This window comes from Amblyraja radiata, chromosome 10 (genome assembly GCF_010909765.2).
Source record: "Amblyraja radiata isolate CabotCenter1 chromosome 10, sAmbRad1.1.pri, whole genome shotgun sequence".
Taxonomy (NCBI): Eukaryota; Metazoa; Chordata; class Chondrichthyes; order Rajiformes; family Rajidae; genus Amblyraja; species Amblyraja radiata.
In genome coordinates, this window is record NC_045965.1 from 56,901,792 (window position 1) to 56,925,716 (window position 23,925).

At 41.6% G+C, this 23,925-nt stretch overlaps 1 protein-coding gene and 1 non-coding gene across 6 annotated transcripts in view; one reads left to right on the forward strand and one right to left on the reverse strand.

The window, feature by feature from the left end:
* Positions 1 to 23,925, reverse strand: part of fnbp1l (formin binding protein 1 like) — a 110,006-nt gene that overhangs the window by 68,439 nt on the left and 17,642 nt on the right. The window lies entirely within an intron of this gene.
* trnar-ucu lies at positions 2,971 to 3,056 on the forward strand. Its single transcript is given in 2 exon segments — positions 2,971 to 3,007; positions 3,021 to 3,056. It is a non-coding gene; the product is annotated as a tRNA-Arg (tRNA).

Sequence of the window (23,925 nt, forward strand, 5' to 3'; positions counted from 1 at the left end):
AGTAGTAGTCACTTCAGTATACAAGATGAAGCTTTAAATTAAGAAAATCTACAGCTGGCAGAAATGGCACATCTTACAAACTGATTTTGTAGAACAATTGAACAGCAATGTCAACAGGATTATTCAATAAATCAAAAATTACCACAAGCAGCTTTAATTTTCTGATAAATCGAGGCTTCCAATTTGGAGATATACTCACGTTATGCCTGGAAGCATCATTATTTCAGCTCCTGACTACAGGTGCTGTCTGTAGGGAATTTGTGCATTCTCCCCGTGACCCGAGTGGGTTGTCTCTGGGATCTCCGACATCCATCCACACATCAGGGACATACAGGTTTGTAGGTTAATTGGCTTGGTATAAATGCAAATTGTCCCTAGTGTATGGGATGGTGTTAGTTTGCAGGGATTGCTGGTCGGCGCGGATTTGGTGGACCGAAGGGCCTGTTTCCGCATTGTATCTCTAAACTAAAAACTAAACCAAATTGTCACATTAGTGGTACTGCAGTGGAAGATGACAGAATTTAATGTCTTTGTCTTAACAGGTTGAACACTTGAAATTCTGAGATTTGGTCCAATTTCAAATCCAGATTGAACATATGGCTCATAATCGAGAAACTTTTACTTTCAAATTCCACAGAAAAGGGACAAGAAATAAGTTATATTACACAAATAAAATGCTTAAGATTTATCACAGCACTGTGAAAAGAGAAACATAACCTCCTGAGTTTTCACAGCATTTCCTGTTATTTCAAAATACCAGATTTTTAATTTTAAATTACAACGTGTGTTAGGTTTAGTTTTTATTTTAAATTGCTTTTATCATTCAAAACTTATTCTAAGGATCAGCAACCATTTCATAAAGATCCTTCCCATTAATTTGTGCAGAAAGGTGCAACACTAAACAGAGTCCATCTGTAATGACGTTGTATCCCATCAAGTGGTTACAGTCTACAATTTTTTGCCATTCTGCAAACTACCCAAGCTGCAACTACATATTGCCTATAAGGTACATTCAGTATTTAAAAATCGGTTTCAAGAAAAATATTCCTTCCTTCCAACTAATTTATTTTAATTGACTAATTTATTTATGCTACATTTCCCAAAGGGTTTGTAATGCCAGACAAGACATCCTCAATTTTCCTGCAGCCATAAGTAAAGACATAATCTCAGCCAGAAAAAAAATGCTGAAGGGACATTCCTTGTCTTTACCTTGCACAACAGAGAGTTGACATATCACTGCAAGCTTAGCAAAAGACAAATCACTCAATATTGTCTGGGAGATTGCAGCATGAATGAGCACCAAACGGGCACTTATGACTTCCACCTCAGGGTTGCAGAAAAAAGGTTATTCCATTTATATAGAGCTTATCAGCGTGGTTTATTTGCACGTCATCTATCTCCAGTCTTGAACAACATCCAGAAAAAAAGTTCCCATTATGTCATACCTCATCACCCTCGTTTAGCTCCTTGATCTAAATTACTTTTGTATAATTCTATTATTGATTATTGTACAGTTGTGTGTTATTAAATTAATGTGTTTGTAAAGCTACAGCAAGTAAGAATTTTTCTTAACTGGTAATATGACAATTAAACACTCTTGACTCTCAAATTGTGGGCATCTATCTATCCATCTCTCTCTATTATTATTATTATATTATTATTATTATTATTATATGTTACTAAAACTCTCATCTTGTTTGTTTGCCTGTTTGTATCTCTATTCGCGCAAAAAATGTAATGATAGCGTTACAATTTTTGCCCCACCTTGCTCACTGTTGTCCTGTGCTGTAAATGAAACGGGTTTTGTTCAGATCAATGGTACATTTTAAAAAGTTCTTAATGTTTAAAAAAAAAAAAACTTAAAACAGCGTCCCCACCCGCGCAGTTGGGCGAAGAGTTCCCGTGCGTGTGTTTACGCACCCGACGAGTCCTCAGCCGCGCCTGCGCAGTTGGTGCCTTTCCAGAATTTTTATCGCCATCTTTGTTTCACAACGGCGAAACAGGTAAGATTTTAAAATCAGCATTTTACTGCTCCTCCGAGCCCATGGGGAAATATCTCTCCGAATTGTGTATTGTTGCTGTATATGTTGTTTTTGTTTCATGCTTGTTTAATTGTAAGGTGTCATGTTTGTTTTGATTGTAAGGTGTCCTTGAGAGTCCTGAAAGGCGCACTATAAATAAAATGTATTATTATATACGGTAAACTATCAGAATCTTTTTTCTCATAGTCAATATATCGAAAACAAAAAGGACAAATTTAAGGCGAGAGAAAGTTTTAAATGGGATCTAAAGGGAAAGTTTTAAAGATCTAATGATTTAAAGGGGAAAGTTTAAAAAAAAAAACAGAGTTGATAGATGGAACATACATAGCCAGAGGATGGTGAAATCATAAATCTACTGATTAAACAGGCAAGGCATTGAAAGACGAGGTCTTATTGCGAGCAAATGAGGTTAGAATAGATGAGCAAAAAGAGCAGCATGGGGCAAAGAGTCCAATCCAAGACAAGCATGTACAGATCAATCTTAATAAAGCTCTGGCTGTTTTATCATGGATAACTATGTTTGGATTGCTGTGGCAGTAAACTAAATTCAACACCAGCATATACAATTTCAAAAAATTGATACCTGATCACAGTTGGAGCCAGAGCAGTATCACATAACCTGCAGTCATAAGCCATAAGGCCTCAAATAAAAACAGTTACTTATTTCATTAATAGCTGCTATAAATTAAATATTTGAGATACAATAGAGGTCACCCTCTTTTAAGTATAATTGAACTTTTACCCATAATTATTAAGTTCCAATATGAAGATCCCAAGAGGTTTCATCTGGAATTTTAATGTGTGCTTCCTAACCAGTCTCAAGGAGTGCTGTAATGGGACCAATACTGAAAGACTGCCAACTAGAAGCAGCCTCTCGTCTCCTCACTCAATATGCTTGGGAATCATATCAGGTTCAAAGCTACAAGGTGGCTCCGTGGCGCAATGGATAGCGCATTGGACTTCTAGTGGGCTGAAGGCATTCAAAGGTTCCGGGTTCGAGTCCCGGCGGAGTCGTTCATTTTTTCACACACACAGAGAGTGGTGAATCTCTGGAACTCTCTGCCACAGAAGGTAATTGAGGCCAATTCATTGGCTATATTTAAGAGGGAGTTAGATGTGGCCCTTGTGGCTAAAGGGATCAGGGGGTATGGAGAGAAGGCAGGTACGGGATACTGAGTTGGATGATCAGCCATGATCATATTGAATAGCCAAATGGCCTACTCCTCGAAGGGCCAAATGGCCTACTCCTGCACCTATTTTCTATGTTTCTGTTTCTACATCCACCTTTGTGCAAATTAGTGGAAGCAAGCATACACTGGATATAACGTCAATATACAGGTCACAGGGCTACCTTTTATTCATTATAATTTTCTGAGGATTTTTCCATCTCGATACCACAGCTGAATTACGGTCTCAATGAGTTTCTGTCTCATGGTCCAGTCCTTACTTTTCAGTCTCTCCTTATCAATTGTTTACAAATTCTCAGTCAAATTCAGATCAGGCAAGTTACCAGGCCAGTCCAGGACACATAACCCCATCTGTTGGAAAAATTAGGTCACCATTTTTGATGTGTGGAGCAGTGCAAGGTCTTCCTGGAATATCCCAGATCCATCTGGAAAAGGCTTCGCCATCTCCAATCGTCTCTGCATTACATCGATATATTGTAGCATTTTCATCATTCTGACAACTGGCTGCACCACCGTAGCAGCTGAAACAACCCCAGAACATCATCTTTTCAGGATGTTTGACTAAATGGGCGATGTGGAATTGTCTCACCGCCTCTCCAACTGAAATAAAAATGTTGGCTACATTGGCCCAGATTCAGAAAATTGTCTTTCGTCACTGAATAACACTTTTCTCCAGTCCTCGCATGTCTAAACTTTATGTTTTATGGCTCACTGGTATCATTCCTTCTTCATCGCAGCAGTTAAAGTTGTTTTTTCACAGCTCTTTTGGTTATACAACCAACTTCAATGAGGTGTCAACGCATGGTGCGTTATGGTTTGAAGTGGCTTTATAGTTCCTAATCGAAATCATTTCATTATCATTCAGCCCCAATAATACAAGTAGTACCCTAACGCTTCAAATGCGTTATACCCACTTTGCACAATGGAAATATGCATTATAGCAGAAATGTATTAGCATAGAGAGGAGAGAGGAAAAATGCTGCAACAAATAATGCCATCATAATGGGTAGAATTCTATGCATATGATTGGTAGGCACAGATGCTTGTCAGCCCTGTCCACAGCTATACTGGCCAACATTTATACTTATTTAAGATTAGCTTCCCGGAGAAGCAATTTTAACTCAATTTCAACTCTTATCTTCCAGAAAATGTATATATTCTTCCTGCCAGGCTGCTAACTCCATTGCCAATTAAGTAGTTGTACAATTAAGTACCTCCATTTAAGAGTATGGTGGCACAATGTCAAACAGCTGTGGACCAGGGGAAACCACAAGCTTTCCTCAGTCCATGACCACAACTATTTTATCTGGAACCTATTCCTCTATTACTGAGCCGGATCACATACTCACTGCTCTGTCAGCAGCTGAAAAACAATAAAATTAGTTCAGCTTTTGCCTTTAAGAAGGTAGATTGATCCAACAACCTATAAAAAGGAGAAATGTATCATGAATGTGGTTGAGTGGCACCAGTTTGATTTTAGGTTTATTATTATCATATGTACCGAGGTACGGTGAAACGCTTAGGGTTGCATGCTATCCCATCAGATCAGGTTACATTACAAAGAAATACAATCAAGTCAAACTCGTCAAGAGATAATTTCTTCTCCCAATATGCAATTCAATAGGAATTTGATAGATTCCTTTTAAAAACACTTTGGCATCTGCTGAACTAGTAATTTGATCCATAAGTGTGGCATGCTTGGAAAGATCATGTGATTTTCTCTGCAAATCTTTATAGTGGAGTATTTCCTGCTTTGTAATGGAGTAGGTTTTGGGGATGATTGCTAACTGGCATCTTAAAAGGGTAGAAGTCTGCATAATTGATGACTCATTACAGTAAACATTAGTCAACAACCATATTCCTCTATTGTGAAACAAGATTGGTAGACAGAATGTTTAAGAAGGAACTGCAGATGCTGGAAAATCGAAGGTACACAAAAATGCTGGAGAAACTCAGCGGGTGCAGCAACATCTATGCAGCGAAGGAAATAGGCAACGTTTCGGACCGAAACGTTGCCTATTTCCTTTGCTCCATAGATGCTGCTGCACCCGCTGAATTTCTCCAGCATTTTTGTGTACCTTGGTAGACAGAATGTTCTGTAGAGGAGGTCATTTTGACTAGCGCTACCCAATTTCCATGTATTCACACAAAACTGCAAACCGTTCAAACATGCTTCTATTAGTAGACCATTCAGTGCTTCATTATCCTATTTATACAATAGTTCAGAAATCCAGATGGTTTTGGCATCTGGCTCACGAGATGATGTTTGCTAGAGCCCTGGTTCCTATACTCTCTTTAAACTTGCTTGGTTCTGTTGGGTGTGCTCTCTGTAAACTTACTGGGTTCACTCGAACATTTATTCAAGCAAATTAAATATGTGATGGAGCAGTAACAGAATAACATCCAAAAGTCCAGAAAATGTGCTAGTTCACCACCAAAGTCCTGAGTGTGCCGGCTTAAAGAGAGCTTTACCGTAATAAAAGACAAGTGCTAAGTTCATGGTACCACGGAATAGAAACTCAAGTGGACTAACCATTAAAAAAGTGCAATGGATACGAGACAAGGATACCCTGCAAGTTCAAAAGATCATACCAATATAAGCTACGCAAAAATCAAACCCTGAAAAAAATATTTATCCCACTTACATATTCAAATTGCTTTTAAGATTAAACCAACAAATGGGGAGAGACTATGGAACATAATTCCCCATATTACTATTTTGCTCATCATAACAGGTTTCAGTCAATACAAATTGCAGGAAAGAAGAAATAGCTGCACCCAAATGAGGAACTATACACAAGACGACAGATGTTTACAGATTGATTTAGACACTTTTAATGTAAAATAACCAAAAAAGAGGCACTCTGAAAGTGCAAGCTTACTTTTACTAATTCCAATAGTTCTGCCTTCTCCTTGTTATTTGCTCCCACATGCGAGCTGGACCATGACAAATTCAAACGGGTGAGCTCCCGAGCAAAGCCGACAAATTCTGTGCACGGACACTTCTAGTCATTCTTACCTAACAAAAGTATTTGTATCTATTCATTAACTTTTTTGTTTTAAGGTCAAGGTTATCTATGGTGGGCGTTTTTAGAGTAAATTTTAATTTCTTATCTAAATGTCATGTAATTGAAAATGTCAAGGGTAAAGCCTCCCTTTTGTTTGTTCAGTGGTCATAAATTATCAATGCACACCAGCAGAGATGCTACCAGGCCTAGTGTCGGTTCCAAAAAGATTTAATCAGGTGTTCTACTTTCATGAGTGTCAGCTCTGATAGAAAGTGACCGTAATGTTTCACACGAACAAAAATCAATGGGAAGAAAAGAAAAACGCAACAATGTTCAAAGATATTCCTGCATGTTTGTAATATATCCACCAGATAAACAATCGGGACTTGTATGAACTTAGAAAATAAACACTCTTCTGTAAGCTTACAGAGAATGACAATAAGCTATGAAGTTAGAAAATAAACACTCTTCTGTAAGCTTACAGAGAATGACAATAAGCAAGAAGTTCAATGGGCTCTGGTATTCTTTTATTATTAAAAAATTGTTATAAAACTTCAAACGTTTTGAAGTTGCTAAATAAATCATGGTGTGATGTTGTAAGAGACTTACAGGGATGCAAGTGAACTGCTGCTAAACAGTAAGAATTGGAAAGGCAAATATCACAGGGATAAAAGGCAATAATTCAATTCATCCGAGCATATTATTAGCAATATTTTCCAACAACACGAGACAAACCTGTTTGGAGTTGGAAATTTAATATTTTATGCATTCTCTCTCAACCAAAGCTTTTGTAGTGAAAAATGTCATCATAAAATACCACATGCTCTATTGAGTCTTTGTGGGTGTGATTTAATAGTTGGCATTGGTTTATTGTAGGCAAGGCAAGGCAACTTTATTTATATAGTACATTTCATACACGAGGCAGACTCAAAGTGCTTCACATAAAAACATGTCATACAATAAAATGAAATAAAATAGAACTAAAAGAAAAGAAAAGCAAAATTAAAAATGCATTATAAAAAGTGCAAAAGTTAAAAGTGCAATGTAGTTAAGATTTAGCTGAAAGCTAAAATAAACATAAAAGTTTTCAGTCTTGTTTTAAAAGTGGTCAAAGGTGAGGCAAGTCTTAAATCTCCAGGAAGTTTATTCCAGCTATTTGTTGCATAGTAACTAAATCCTGCTTTCCCATGTTTTGTATTTACTCTGGGAATCACTAACAGATTGGTTTCAGAAGATCTTAGCGGTCTAGAAGGCTTATATAGTGGAAGCATGTCAGTGATATACTTTGGTCCTAAACCATGTAGTGATTTAAAGGTGAGCAGCAGGATTTTAAAATCAATTCTCTGACATACAGGGAGCCAATGTAAGGATTTAAGAATTGGTGTAATGTGTTCAAATCTTTTGGTCTTTGTTAGAACTCTAGCAACAGCGTTCTGAACAAGCTGTAGCTGCCTGACAGTTTTTTTCGGAAGACCTGCAAGGAGACCGTTACAATAATCTAGCCTACTAGTAATAAAGGCATGTACAAGTTTTTCTAAGTCTTGAGCTGACACGAGTCCTCTTAATCTTGCTACGTTTTTGAGGTGATAGTAGGCCGTTTTTGTTACTGATTTGATGTGACTGTCGAAATTTAAATCTGAATCCATAATGACCCCAAGATTTCTGGCTTTGTTTGTAGTTTTCAGGGACAGAGAGTGAAGGTGTTGGGTTACTTTAAGCCTTTCTTTTTTAGCACCAAAAACAATTATCTCCGTTTTGTCCTTATTTAGTTGGAGAACATTTTGGCACATCCAGTCTTTGACTTGCTCAATGCACTGGCACAACAGATCTATGGGGCGATAGTCATTTGGTGATAGCGCTACATAGATTTGAGTGTCATCGGCATAGCAGTGGTGGTCAATATTATTATTTCGCATGATTTGCCCTAGTGGGAGCATGTAGATGTTGAATAAAGAGGGCCCTAAGATCGAACCTTGCGGGACTCCACACGTCACGTTGGTTGGTTCTGATACAAAGTCGCCAATGGAAACAAAATAGTTCCTATCTTGTAGATATGACCTGAACCAACTTAAGACTGTGCCTGAGAGCCCCACCCATTTTTCCAACCTGTCCAAAAGTATTGTAGATGCTGGTTTACAAAAAAAAGACAAAAGTGCTGGCGCAACAGCGACATTTTTGGAGAATTATGGATAGGTATGGATTTGGGTCGAGACCCATCTTCAGATAGTGGGGAGGAGAGAAAGCTGGAAGAGAGGTGGGCCCAGGACAAAGCTTGACAAGTGATGGTTGGATAAAGGTGAAAGGATGATCAGCCATGACCGCATTGAATGGTGGTGCTGGCTCGAAGGGCCGAATGGCCTACTCCTGCACCTATTGTCTATTGAAAAAGGTATTATAAATCTCCTCATGGTATGCCCACATTGAAGAAGTTTTCCTCCTCTCTCTGACGAGAGTTCTGCAACAGTCTCTCTAACTGCAACCCCTCTGATTCCTCCTGTTCTTCAGCTCTACGACCATGTTTTATCTCGGACTCACTATCACCTATCCCACAGCCAACAGTGGCCTTTTGTGTTCCCCACATTTCCTTGATTATCACTGCTTTTTGCATATCTTCCATTAATTTCTCCTAAGCACATTATGTCTCGTTCCCCTTTCCACTGACTCTCTCTCTGAAGAAGGGTCTCAACCCGAAACATCACCTATTCCTTTTCTCCATATTTTCTCCTGACCTGCTGAGTTACTCCAGCTTTTTATGTATGTCTTTGGTTTATTATTGCCATGTGCGCCACGAAAAAGTGAAAAGCTGATGGTAATCACCATACAAAGTATAATTCATTTTACTAGAAGGGAAATTCAATACACTTAACATACAGCACACTAGGTACATCATGGCATAAACCTAACTATTAAAAATATTGATTTATTCAAAATGCTGTTATAAAAATGAATACATATTCCTTAGATTTAAAGTTCAAAGCTGGATTTTATTTTAAACTGAGGGGCTGTATTTTCGCAAATTAAACAAGGGCAGGACTTGCACAGTAAAATCACACGGCTCGAGAGCGTGTTGTGGAACAGAGCAAGGTACATAGTTCTCTGAAAGTGACAACACAGGTAAACAGGGTGGTGAAAAAGGCATTTGGCTTGTTTGCATTCAACGGGCAGGGCACAGAGTACAGGGAGTTAGAAATCGTGGTGCAACTATAATATTTGTTGCTGAGTACTATATACAATTCTGGTTGCACAGCTATAAGAAGGCTGTATTTAGACAGGAAAGGGTACAGAAAAGATTCACAATCGTGTTACCAGAACTGGAGAGCTGAATTATAGAGGCTGTAATTTTTTTCCCCGGGGCACAGGAGGGCGAGTGGTGACCTTACAGAAGTCTGGAAAATCATGAGGGCATGGATATGATGGATAGTCACAAGCCTTTTCTCAGGATAGGGGTTCTAAAACAAAAGGGCATAGGTTTAAGATGAAAGGCAAAAGATTTAAAAGGGCTACGAGGGACAACTTATTCCCCCCCCCCCCCCCCCCCCCCCCCCATCTTAGACGAGTTAAGCTAAAATACTTGTTTCCATGCTAAATGAATCTTTGACTCAATAACACTTTCGAGATATTGAATCCAGTAAGTTCTGACAGAAGAATGCTGACCATAGAAGCACTTTACCTATCTACAGAACAGTGAAAAATCACACAATTTTCAAATAACAGAAAGCACGATGACATTTTTCCCCCTGCACCTTTCCCGCTTCTATGCTCTTCATGGTCAGTCTCCAATGCTGAGCAGTAAGAGCAGATGAATCAAGTATTACTGAACAAAAGGTAAAATCATCCATAGGTTCAACACCAAAATAAAGCAGAAGAATTGAGCCAGAAATAAGCTTCAATTTCAAATTGTGTTTGTTCCCTCAAGCATTTACTTTGGCTGAAATATTCTCTCCAAATGTAAAAGAAGAAAATTCAAGCCTCATTTCAGAATTGATCACAATCCCTTCAATATTGAGGAAGTGCGATCTTGATAGACGATGCCAATCAAAGTCCTATTTCACATTCAGATTGATAGAAAGATTCTATGCCACTGGTTAGACAAAGCAAGTAATTCTCCAGGCAATTTAAATGACATCATCCACCACCAACCTTGCAGATTGGCTGCCATATTTATCGAGCCTTTGGTTCAAATTGAATTTGTGTGCAGTGAACACCAGATGGGTGTCCCGAGGATATGAAAAGCAAAAAGACGCGTGAATGGTATTAATTTCTGCAAAACATAATTATGTAGGAGCTGGTCATCATAAAAGAATGTGCAATTGTTCTGCGTGAATGGCTGCCACATCAACACAGTTTCTTGACTCGCAAGTAAGGTTCAACAGTATGACTACCATAAAATGTTCCTGCACAAGTTCAGCACCTTTCAAATACAATGCAAATACAATTTGGCACTGAAGGCAGCTAAATCAGAGAATATACACTGGGTGTGATCTTCATGCAGATGACCGAGTGTGGCTTGGCAAAGCAGATCAGTAACTGTGCTGATAAAGACACAAAGAAAAGCACTGCCAGAGTGGGGTTTCTGCAGGTAGAAACTGAACTAATGCAGAGGATAAAGATATTGATCACATTCTCATCTACTGTACTGTGTAGGATGCATCTGTCCATGATAATACTGGTAAAAGTAAACAGCACACAGTCCAGTCAATTCCAGAAGTGGCGGCGCTGTTAACAGCTGCGGCTCGCCTGCAGTCCGTTTGTCTTAATTTTTTCTGTTGTTTTTTTTGTCTTGTTTTGGTTAAGTTTTAGTTTGTTGGGTTGTGTTAGGGGAGGGGTGAAACATGTTCTCTGTCTCTTCCTTCGGGGGAATGCGACTTTTTCATGTCGTATCCCCCTTCTCTGCCTCCGTCTGCGCTGAGGCCTAATGGCGGAGCTGGCGGCCTCCAGCCTGCGACCGACCCCGAGGTTCCGGAGGCAGAGCCAGCCAGGGCTAACCAACGAGAGGCTGGCCGTCTTCGGGGCTGAAGCAGCGGTGGCCCGTCTTGCTGGAGCGGCGTTCTGGCTTTCGGCGGCGGCCTGGAGCTGATGCAGCGGGGCTCGGAGCTGAGACTGCGGGACCCGGAGCTGGGGAAGCGGCCCGGAGCGGAGACTGCGGGACCCGGAGCTGGGGCAGCAGCCCAGAGCGGAGACTGCGGGACCCGGAGCTAGGGCAGCGGCCCGGAGCAGAGACTGCGGGACCCGGAGCTGGGGCGGTGGCCTGGAGCGGAGACTGCGGGACCCGGAGCTGGGGCGGCGGCCTGGAGCTGGGGCGGCTGCCTGGAGCTGATGCTGTGGCGGGCCGTCTCGGAGCGGAGACGGCGTTCCGGCTTTCGGTGGTGGCGACATCACCACGGAGGTCCGCTGTACTGGAGGGCGGCATCTCCGGCCTGGATCGATCGCCTCAGCGCAGAGGGAGAACAAGGAGGGAAGAGACGGAGACTAAGACTTTGCCTCCATCACAGTGAGGATGTGCTTGGTGAACTCACTGTGGTGGATGTTATTTTGTGTTTATTGTATGTTTTGTTTTTATTGGTTCTGTGTATGACTGCAGGCAACATAATTTCGTTCAGACCGAAAGGTCTGAATGACAATAAAGGAATCTAATCTAATCTAATCTAAAAACAAAATCCTGTCAATGCAACAGAAGGTTAATCTCTTGGTAATTTAAATGGCATTATTCCCAGATGACACTGCGGATTACCTGCCGTATTTATCAAGTTTATTTGTTGTGAACAACAGGTGGACGTGCGGAGCATACAAAAAAAGGAACAAACTGAAACTGAAAAAAAGTCAGGACAAACTGGAACTTCAGTTATAACATTTTCTTATTTTCACTCTACAAACCGTTAACAATGGCCCGTTTCCTTTATCATCGTTACTTTTTTGCATATCTTTCATTCATTGTTCTTTATCTCTCCACATCACTGTCTCATTCTCTCGTTTCCCTTATCCCTAACCAGTCTGAAGGGTCTCGACCCGAAACGTCACCCATTCTTTCTCTCCAAAGATACTGCCCGTCCCGTTGAGTTAATTCAGCTTTTTGTGTCTATCTTTGGTTTAAACCAGCATGTGCAGTTCCTTCTTAAGGGCCTGTCCCACTGACGTGACTTTTCAGCGACTGTCTTTGACCTTCATGCTCGAGGGCACTTGCCTGAAAAACCTCGAGCTGGATCGACCGTCAGCGATGAAACCGCGAGCCGGATCGACCGTCTGCGCACACACACACACACACCCCGCAAAGGCGGGGGCCAGGGACAGTGGGGGAGCGCTGTCTGAAATTCACACCCGCAATGAACAGGAAAGTAAAAGACGGCTGGCACAGTACGGTAAATCCTTTAGAGAGCGCAGGGGGAGAAGGGGGGAGAGAAGGGGTGAGAAGGGGGGGGGGGGGGGGGGGGGGGGAAGAAGGAGTGGAGACACTTTTAAGAAGCCATACAACGTTGAATAAAGTTTAGTGGGCATTTAACATTACCGGTCGGTTGCTTACCATTTTCTTCTCAACGAGCTTTACCTTATGACCTACTACGACCTACCTCGACTAAACCCACGAGTTAGAAAATATCGATTTTTTCCACGGCAACTTTTTCAGCATGTTGAAAAAAAATGCCACGACCTAGCTGAGGCCTCGAGTACGCGGGGACTACTCTCAAGCATGAAGAGAGTTACAATGACCTCCTAGGACATCGTGTCACTCTTCCAAACTCGCGAATTAGGTCGCCCCAGTGGGACAGGCCCTTTACACATAAAAAATTGGATGTAGTCTAGTTCCAAACCTTTTTCTGTTTTCAGGGGGTCTCAATCCGGGTTGTTGGCTACAAAAGGTGCTCAGTTCTATTACATTTGTATCGAGTTGCAGCTTCGATCTTTTAACAAAGTCGAGAGCTTCTCCCAACATAACTCTTTGGCACACAAAAATGCTGGAGAAACTCAGCGGGTGCAGCAGCATCTATGGAGCGATGGAAATAGGTAATGTTTCGGGCCGAAACCCTTCTTCAGACCCGCTGAGTTTCTCCAGCCTTTGTGTACCTTCGATTTTCCAGCATCTGCAGTTCCTTCTTGATAACTCTTTGGCACTTGTCATTGTCCTATGGTTGATCCCGTAGCTTGATAGTAATTACAGCATGATAGATATACTAGCGCACAAAGTTACAGATTGTGGTATTGTTTAAGAAGGAACTGCAGACGCTGGAAAAATAGAGAGTAGACAAAAAATGGTGGAGAAACTCAGCGGGTGAGGCAGCATCTATGGAGAAAATGTGTAGGCGATGTTTCGGGTCGAGACCCTTCTTCAGATTGATGTCAGGGTCGGGGGAGGGGGGAAAGATTGTGATATTGCATCTTTCAGCAAATGCTGAAGCTGTTTGATAGTTAGTGTATGTCCAACTTTGAGTTTCTACAACTGTCCCATTTAACACAATTATATTGCCACACAACATGACGCAGAGTCTCCTTTGTGTGAAGATGAGATAAGGTGGTCACTTTTACATAATGCCCTCATGCACCAACATTGTCAGAGGCGAATGAGGTCAAATAGGTATATCCCACGTTGGCTCAATCATTACCTGTTAAGGACCAGTGTAGCATCTGTGCCCTTCAGGACTCACCAACTCTGTTAGTGGCAGCCATCCCAAGCCACTCTGGACGATGGACATTCCAATGCTTTCATGCTTCTTTCACACATTGTTCGATATAGAAGAGCATTGATTCATCAGATGGGTGTATTGGGACTAGTTGTAACGGCACGGTGCTCAGCGGTAGAGTTGCTGCCTTACAGCACCCAAAATCCGGGTTCAATCCTGGCTGCGGGTACTGTCTGTACTGAGTTTGTATGTTCTCCCTGTGACCACGTGGGTTTCCTCCCACAATACAAAGACGTACAGGTTTGTCGGTTAATTGGCTTTGGTAAAAAAAAAAAAAAATTGTACATCGTCTCTAGTGTGTAGGATAGTGCTAGTGTACAGGGATTGCTGGTTAGCACAGACTCAGAGGACTAAAGTACCTGTTTCCACGCTGTTTCTCTAAAAAATGCATTTAGCATCTTACTAACCACTAGACTAAGTGGGACCCCCTGTCACACGGGAGGCCTGGTCTCCCAACGCAACCGGTTCCCCAATGCAACATTCCACCACTCACCCATAGCCCTCAACTGCGCAGGAGCGGCTCATTTCCCCTCATCCCCAGCACTCTCTCCCCTTCCTCTTCACCCTCACTCTTCTTTTCCCTCTCCTCCTCCCCAATCCTCCCTCTCCTTTCCCCTACCCTCAGTCACTCCCTCCCTCCATAACTACTCTCCCCTGCATACCCCCCTCCTATCCCTCTATCCCCAAGTCCCCACTCCTCACCTCCCCCTATCCCCTCCCACTATCCCTCCTCACCTCCCCTCCCTCTATTCCCCATTCCCCACATTCCCCCTCCTCCCCCACCTCCCTCGTCTTTCCCGTCTCCTCTTACCCCCCCAATCCCTCCCTCGCCTCTCCTTCCCCTACCCTAAGTCACTCCCTACCTCCCTTCCTCCATAACACCTCTCCCCTCCTTACCCCCCCTCCTTTCCCCTCCTCCCCTCTCTCCTCACCTCCCCCACTTCCCCTCCCTACCCCCTCCTTTCGCTCAATCCCCGCAGTCTCCCTCCCCACCTCCCCCACTGCCCCCCCCCCCCCAATCCCCCTACTCTCCCTCCTCACCTCCCCAGGATCTCGAGGTTGCTTCTCCTCTGATCGGAGGTTGCCTTGACCGGAGGCCGCGGCGAACGGAAGCAACGGTGACTGGAAGCCGCGCCGGGCTATGCCGGGCAGAGGCAGGCGCCGCTGGCGACTGGCAGCGAACGTGGCCAATCAGTGCGGCGTGGTGCAGGAAGGAGCGTTGCCGTCCCGGCGGTGACTGACAGGAGAGGAGAGGAGACCAATCTGTGCATGCGTGTTTTTTAAGATTTTTAAACCTTAATAACTTTTAATATATACCACCGATTGGAACAAAACTTGGTGCATTTGCAGCACAGGAGAATGGTAAGGTGGCGAAAAATCGCAGCGCTATCTTGTGCCATTTTTGCGCAAATATAAAAACAACAAGATGAAAGTTTTAGTTATGTATAGATAGATAGATAGATATATCCCTGTTGCAAAGTCAAAGAGAAATGCCACCTTCTGGAATATCATACATCCTTTATAGTTTACCTTGCCTTGGCCCTATACCAACACAGAATTTAAGGTATATTTTGTTTGTACAGTATATGCAAATCTAAATTACTCTATCTGTAAAGATATGCAGCAAATGCATTATCGCAAATGGAATTAAAAGAATTTAACCATTCTTGCCAGCAAGTTAAGACAACTAGAAACAGGTCCTACAGCTCAAATTCAAAATCCATTTGCTGCTGGAAATCACGTGATAATGTTACATCAAAGCACATCAATGGTTTTTTTTAAATAATCTCCGATATTCAAGTTCAAGTTCAAGTGAGTTTATTGTCATGTGTCCCTGTATAGGACAATGTAATTCTTGCTTTGCTTAAGCACACAGAAAATAGTAGGCATTTACTACAAAACAGATAAATGTGTCCATATACCATGATATAAATATATACACACATGAATAAATAAACTGATAAAGTGCAAATAGCAGAAAGTGGTTATTAATAATCAGAGTTTTGTCCGAGCCAGGTTTAATAGCCTGATGGCTGTGGGGAAGTAGCTATTCCTGAACCTGGTTGTTGCAGTCTTCAGGCTCCTGTACCTTCTACCTGAAGGTAGCAGGGAGATCAAGTCAAGTCAAGTCAAGTTTATTTGTCACATACACATACGAGATGTGCAGTGAAATGAAAGTGGCAATGCTCACGGACTTTTGTGCAAAAGACAAACAACCAAACAAACTATAAACACAATCATAACACACATATTCTTTTACATAATATAAAAAACCCTCAGTAACTCCCTACCTCCCTTCCTCCATAACACCTCTGTTATGAGTGTGTGGTCAGGATGGTGTGGGTCTTTGATGATACTGCCAGCCTTATTGAGGCAGCGACTGCGATAAATCCCCTCGATGGAAGGAAGGTCAGAGCCGATGATGGACTGGGCAGTGTTTACTACTTTTTGTAGTCTTTTCCTCTCCAGGGCGCTCAAATTGCCGAACCAAGCCACGATGCAACCGGTCAGCATGCTCTCTACTGTGCACCTGTAGAAGTTAGAGAGAGTCTTCCTTGACAAACCGACTCTCCGTAATCTTCTCAGGAAGTAGAGGCGCTGATGAGCTTTTTTGATAATTGCGTTAATGTTCTCGGACCAGGAAAGATCTTCAGAGATGTGCACGCCCAGGAATTTGAAGTTCTTGACCCTTTCAACCATCGACCCGTTGATATAAATGGGGCTGTGGGTCCCCCTCCTACTCCTTCCAAAGTCCACAATCAGTTCCTTGGTTTTGCTGGTGTTGAGGGCCAGGTTATTGTGCTGGCACCATATCGACAGTTGCTCGATCTCCCTTCTATATTCTGACTCATCCCCATCAGTGATACGCCCCACAATAGTGGTGTCGTCAGCGAACTTGATGATGGAGTTCGCACTGTGGTTGGCTACGCAGTCATGGGTATAGAGTGAGTACAGCAGGGGGCTGAGCACGCAGCCTTGAGGTGCTCCCGTGCTGATTGTTATCGAGGCTGACACATTTCCACCAATACGAACAGACTGTGGTCTGTGGATGAGGAAGTCGAGGATCCAGTTGCAGAGGGATGCACAGAGACCCAGTTCTGCGAGTTTGGTAACCAGTTTGGAGGGGATGATTGTGCTGAATGCCGAGCTGTAATCGATGAATAACAGCCTGACATATGAGTTTTTGTTGTCCAAGTGGTCCAGTGCGGAGTGGAGGGCCAGTGAGATCGCATCCACCGTTGATCTGTTGTGGCGGTAAGCGAACTGCAGTGGGTCCAGGTTTTTGTCGAGGTAGGAGTTGATTTGCTCCATGACCAGCCTCTCAAAGCACTTCATCACCACCGGCATTACTGCCACTGGTCGATAGTCATTGAGGCACGTCACCTTACTCTTCTTGGGCACCGGTATAATTGATGCCCTTTTAAAGCAGGTGGGGACCTTAGACCTCAGAAGTGAGAGGTTGAAAGTGTCCGTAAAAACTCCCGCGAGTTGGTCCGCACAGGTTTTTAGAACACGACCGGGTATACCATCAGGACCAGGTGCTTTTCGGGGGTTCACCTCTCTGAAGGATTTCATGACGTCGGCCTCTGTGACCGAGACTGAAATGCCATCACAGCGAATGGGGGATCGGGAAGGCACATCAGTATTCTCCCTGTCAAAGCGTGCGTAAAACGCATTGAGCTCGTCAGGGAGTGATGTTTCACCGACATTCGAGCTGCCTCCTGGTTTCGCCTTGTAGGAGGTGATTGCATTCAGGCCCCACCACAGCTGCCGAACATCTGTCTCATCCTCCAGTTTGGAGCAGAAGTCCCTTTTGATGGCCTTACCAAGGTCGTATCTGGACTTCATGTAGGCCACTGTATCATCGGACATGAATGCCCTGTGTCTGGACTTTAGAAGAGTGCTGATTCTCAAAGTTCATCCATGGTTTCTGATTGGGAAACACTCGGAAGGTTTTTGTAGGGATGCAGTCCTCCACACATGTCTTTATGAAGTCTGTAACGACTGTGGCGTATTCGTTCAAGTCCATTGCCGAGTCCTTGAACATTGCCCAGTCATTCAGGATCTCCTGCGATATACTGGCCAGTGTTAAATTTACTAAGATGTCCAGCAATTTCAGTAGAACAATAAATAAACCAAATTCTGACAAAAGATCTTCAATTTGAAATATTAATAATTTCCACAAATGCTGCCTGTCCAGCTGAATATTTCCAACACTGTTTCCAGTTCAGATTTCTAGCTTCTACAGTTTTTTTTACATTTTCATCCAGTAGTAAACCTATAGTTGCCAAGTGAGGGGGAGGGGGAGGGGTGAGGCGATGATTCAATAATTTATTACTTCAGTCATTTGCAAAACAGGCAATATTTTTAAGCATCTTTTGAAATACCGAAACAAATCATTTCACAACTAGAATGGTAATAATTTTACTATATGTAAATGAAGATACCAAAGAATAAAAAGGTTTTATCTGGTAAACCATCCTTGAGATAGATAAATCATCTAATGCAACATCATAGCAAAATAACTCTTGTACTTATTCAATTTTATGAACAATGCTGAAAAAGGAAGCATATTTATCCAAAAGATTTCCTTTGCTGCTACAAGAAATCTTAACTGCGAATAGACCAACAGTAATTCCTAAAAAGTAGACACACAAGATATCACTAATTTGGGAATGCCACAAGAATAGATGGCATGTCACCTCAACTGTCCATTTCTTGCCTCCAAGAGGATTTGATGCAGACACTCAAGTGTTCATACAGAACTCAACCACGCCACACGGATTTACATCTTGTAAGCAAGAAATGCCGTGGCAATATTCAAGCTCCTTTTCATTGAGAAAAATACCAATCAGCATCAGGAGAAAAGTTAGAGATTACAACCAAGCAGACAGAGTCAGTCATACAGCACGGAAACACGCCTTCAGCCCAACTTGCCCTTGCCGATCAAGATGCCCCATCCACAAATGTCCCACCTGCCTGCGTTTGGTCCATATCCCTCTAAACCCTTCCTACTCATGTCCCTTCCCAAATGTCTTTTAAATGTTGTTTTAGTACCTGCCTCTACCTCCTCTGGCAGCTCGTTCCATATGCCCACCACGCTCTGTGTGAATGGAAATTAAAAAGTAAAGGAAGACTAGAGGTAGAAAATCTAGAGAATGCATAAATGGTGGACAAAATCAGAAACTGAGCTGAGTTGCGCACGTAAATCTGCACACACCCACTTCCCACACCACCAATGCACCGCTGGTCTACTGCCTCTTGTTATTCACTATTTCAAAACTGCCACTTAAAAAAAGTTGCAATATCTTCATTTCACAATATAGAAGACACTAAAAACACCACACCTTAGTTTCAATATGCCCATCCATTCTGCAACACAACTTTGTCTAGCTCCTACGCACTGCAATATAATTAGCGCTCAATAGTATTTAGATATGTTGCAAGTGCTATTTTCACTAAATCAACAGGAAATTTTAGAAATTGGAAATTTTATGTATCAAGGTACATTATAAATTTCTCAGAATTACTGAATCTAGAATTTCAACTGGATTTCACTTGAAAATGTTACTTTAAAACTTGCAGAAAATACAAAGACTATTGAAACTATACACTTCCAAAAAAGTGTACACAATTGGGCACTGGAGAGGCTTCTCTTCAAGCTAGCATTCTATATGAATAAAAAGGTTTCCTTTCAACTAAGATCCAAGTTCATGAATTGCAACCTCGTTCTTTGATAGACAAAATTATTTCATAAGGCCATTAGACAGCACATTGATCATAGCTGAGAAACAAACACTAAGGTTTGTGCCTGACCACTGTCAAAATGTTACTAGCTTTGCCTGCAAGCTGTTACATTTACTATGACAATAGTGATAGTGTTTCTAATGACAGAGCATCTCTTTGATCTATCTATCTTGAAGGCCACCATGAGCAGCTAAGATAAATCTACTTAAAGGTTAAAGTACAAGTGACACAGGGAACCCTCGGGTCATGACAGAGAATTCACTACATTTCATTATTTCTACTGTCTTTAAGGTGAACTTCAAGCATAAATACAGCACCTTGTTACATAGCAGCTTGAAAATACTTCACAGGCAAACAAACAAAATGTACACCAAACCACACAAGGGAAGATTAGATAAGTTATAGTCACATACTGAACACCGTAAAAAAAAAAAGCACTCGCGACATACAAATGGCATTGTAGCTAATCCAGTTTTTTAAAGCAAAAAACAAACATTTAAATGAACAATTAACAGAGTTGTGGGTTAAATCAAGTTTTCTTCATTCTGCTAATGTAGAACTAAATCTACTAATTACACAAACATTTCTCCGGTAATTTTCCTGTCTACCAACAGTTTTCAGGCAAACGACCTACATACTTGAATCTACAGTGTACATGACCTTCTGTAATCAAGAGGACTTTGAACAGTGGAGCAGACTTTAACCCTTAAAAGTATTTATGACAGGTAAATGATATTGCTAAGCACATTTTACACAGAGACAAAATGCTTGGAAAAAAACTCAGCATGCCAAGTCCTGTCATTAACCATCGTCACCTCGCATAGAGGATGGTGGCATTTTATGGACACTTCTAAATATGTAACATTGTCTTCCTCCCCAATTTTCTTCTCATGTGCCACCATTTTTCTACTCCCCTTCCAATGATGACCTTTTTTTTTAAAAAGAAGGAAAATTAAAAAAACATTTCCACAAAGTAATAACACTTCAAAATGATTATTCTGCATCATAGCATTACAGAGATGAATACTGATAATGTCCCTTTATATCAGTCAATTAGAAATTCTCTGGTTGAATCTTACCCACCAATATTGAAACCTTTTGACCCTAATCCACAAAAGACTGTTTCAGTCTTCCAAAGCAACTACCGCGTGTAGAGTTTGTAAATCTGTGCTCAGCAATAAAGATATGCTCCATAAATTTAATATAATAGAATCTTAAAGAAAACGAAGTTTTCCTGGCACTGTTCATGGCACTGGCAAATAATAATTGCAGACTCGGGTTTTTCCACAGGGATCGGGCTCCATTTAGATATCCTAACCTTTATATCATTCGGGTATATAAACAGGACAGACACAACACAACTTGTTTGTGCAATGCATCAATAATCATATTGTATACTGGACTATGATACATGTGACACTCATTCCATAATAATGAAGATGAAGCATTATTAGATATTTCAAAGTGATATGCATCTAATATACTGATATTAAAAAAAGTGTACAAAATAAATCTGGTACTTTCAGCAACAGCAAAATCGTTGTATTTTGTTACATATGAATAGCCAAGAGACAGCAGACTCTGGAATCATGAACAAAAAAACAAAAAAATGCTGGAAGAACCCGGCAGGCCAGATGGCTGTGGAGGGAAGTAGACAGACTATTAAGGCTGAAGAAGGTCATCTGTTCACTTCCCTCCACCAATTCTGCTTAGTCCGTTGTATTCCTCCAGCAGATGGGTTTTGCTCCATATCAAGAGAATCAGCCATGAAAGTTGATCATGATTTATAGAAGGTATGGTGCATACTCCAGACACCCCACATCAGCAGTCTCAAAAAAGAATATTAAAACTTTGATGAACAGATGTCAACACAGATTATTTATAAAAAGTATGTTCATAGGTCTTAGGAGGCCATTGGCCGTTGAGTCTACTCCACCATTCAATCATGGCTGATTTATCTTTCCCTCTCAACCCCATTCTCCAGCCTTCTCCCCATAACCCTCGACAACCTTACTAATCAAGAATCTGTTAATCTCTGGTTTAAAAATACCCAATGATTTGGCCACCACAACCGTCTGTGGCAAAGATTTCCACAGTATTCACCACCCTCTGACTAAAGAAATTCCTCCTCACCTCCTTTTAAAAGGTGCGTCCTTTTATTCAAAGGCTGTGCCCTCTGGTCCGAGACATTCCCATTAATGGAAATATCCTCTCCACGAGTCTGAAGAAGGGTTTCGGCCCGAAACGTCGCCTATTTCCTTCGCTCCATAGATGCTGCTGCACCCGCTGAGTTCCTCCAGCAATTTTGTGTACCTTCGATATTCCAGCATCTGCAGTTCCCTTTTGAACACTCCTCTCCACATCCACTCTATCCAGGCCCTTTCATTACTTGGTAACTTTCAATGAGAAACCCCCTCATCCTTCTAAACTCCAGTTAGTATGGACAGTGTTAAAAGGAAAAAAGCTTAAATGGTCTGAACATCAATTAACATTCCCAGTTTGTAATTACCATATTTCTTTTTTTTAACGCACATGGGAAGAGTACAAAAACCATACCTTGCTTCTAATGGCCATTGAGCACTGCAGGAATATTAACATGCTTTTGGAAGCTTTCCTTTGCTTCAGCTCATTTAATATGAAAAATTATACTGAGTTTACAGGAGTGGAATGGTTCATGCTTTCGCCCACATTTTGTGGAGTCTATGAGGAGGCCCCTGTGCTGATATTTGGGAACCAGAGGTCACCTCTATGGACATCACCCACCAAAAGATGCAATGATGCTTTTAAAATGCTTTAAATCATTGCACAAATATTTACAGCAAATACCAAACAAGCATCCAAATAAAAAAAATGAATGTAATCACTCGGCAGTATAAACTTATATTTAAAAAACATGGTTTAACATGTTTTAACAAGGGTCTCAACCCAAAACATCACCCATTTAAAAAAAAAAAGATATTTACGGGTCTGTAAGAAACTTCCAGCTCATTTTAATCTGTAGGTTGGTTCAAAGAGGTTGAAGTCCATCCTGGCAGTAAGTATTGAAAACTACCATCACCCAATCCATTGGATGTAGAAGGAGGGCAAAGTCAGGCAGAGGTTGGACATTTCTATCTCTCCGTTTCTGTTAAATATTCTGCACCATCCATCCCTTCTGCACATCATCCATCCCTTCTCTCCAGAGATGCTGCCTGTCCCACTGTTACTCCAGCTTTTTGTGTCTATCTTATGTTTTAACAAGAGTTATTGTAGAACAAGGACTTCGCCACAGGCACTTTGAAACAAAAGAAAATGCTGTTCAGTGCTCAACAAGTTAAGCAGAATCCAAGAGATGAGAGGGAAAGTTAATTATCAGATGAAGATGTTTCATCAGAACTGGAAAAGTAAGAAAATAAACCTTTTTCAAGAGTTTCAGAGAAAGCTTGGCCAGCTCAATGTTTCCTGTATTTTCATTTTTTTTACTCCACAGAAACATTGTTGTTTCTAACAGCTATCCAGGATGCCTGGAAATTGCAGACATATTTTATTACTCTTCCACAATATGCAGTCAATTCTCAGTGTGTATGTCTCCAGTAAAATAGTATTCTTCCATGTCTAAAGCCAAGCATGGAGATGTTCACAGTTTGCTCTTAAGTCAAAGGAAATCACTAATGAAAGAGAAATGCTAGAAATACACAGCAGGTCAAGCAGCATTTGAGGAGAAAGAGTTAACTTTTCATTATAACCTGCTTCAACAACAAAAAAAAACAGCCCTGCATCATTCGGATTTCTTTATCTGCTTGATTAGCATGTCACCTACATTCTCTCTACCACCTATGCACCATCTGAAAAAGATCCACTGTAAATACTTGCCCCTCGCCCAAGTCAATTGCATTTCCCGTCCTACCAACCCCTCCGCCCCAAGTTGAACCAAGTCCGACTAGTTTCACTGTCCTGATGAATTTTACTGTTTGTATGCCACGTTGTCACCTTCCCCTCAACCAACAATGAACCATTGTACATTCCCTTGATCATAGTCTGCTTTGATCTGTCCTTTTCACACCTTACATGCTCTTTGTACCCTTCCATATCTCTAGTTTCACTCTCCCGACCCTCAGTCTGAAGAAGGATCTCGACCCGAAACGTCACCCATTCCTTCTCTCCGGATGTTGCCTGTCCCACTGTTACTCCAGCACTTTGTATCTACCTTTGGTGTAATCCAGCACCTGCAGTTCCTTCCTACACCACTCTTTGGCATCCTGCACCAGCTTCTGAACCCCATACCAGTTCA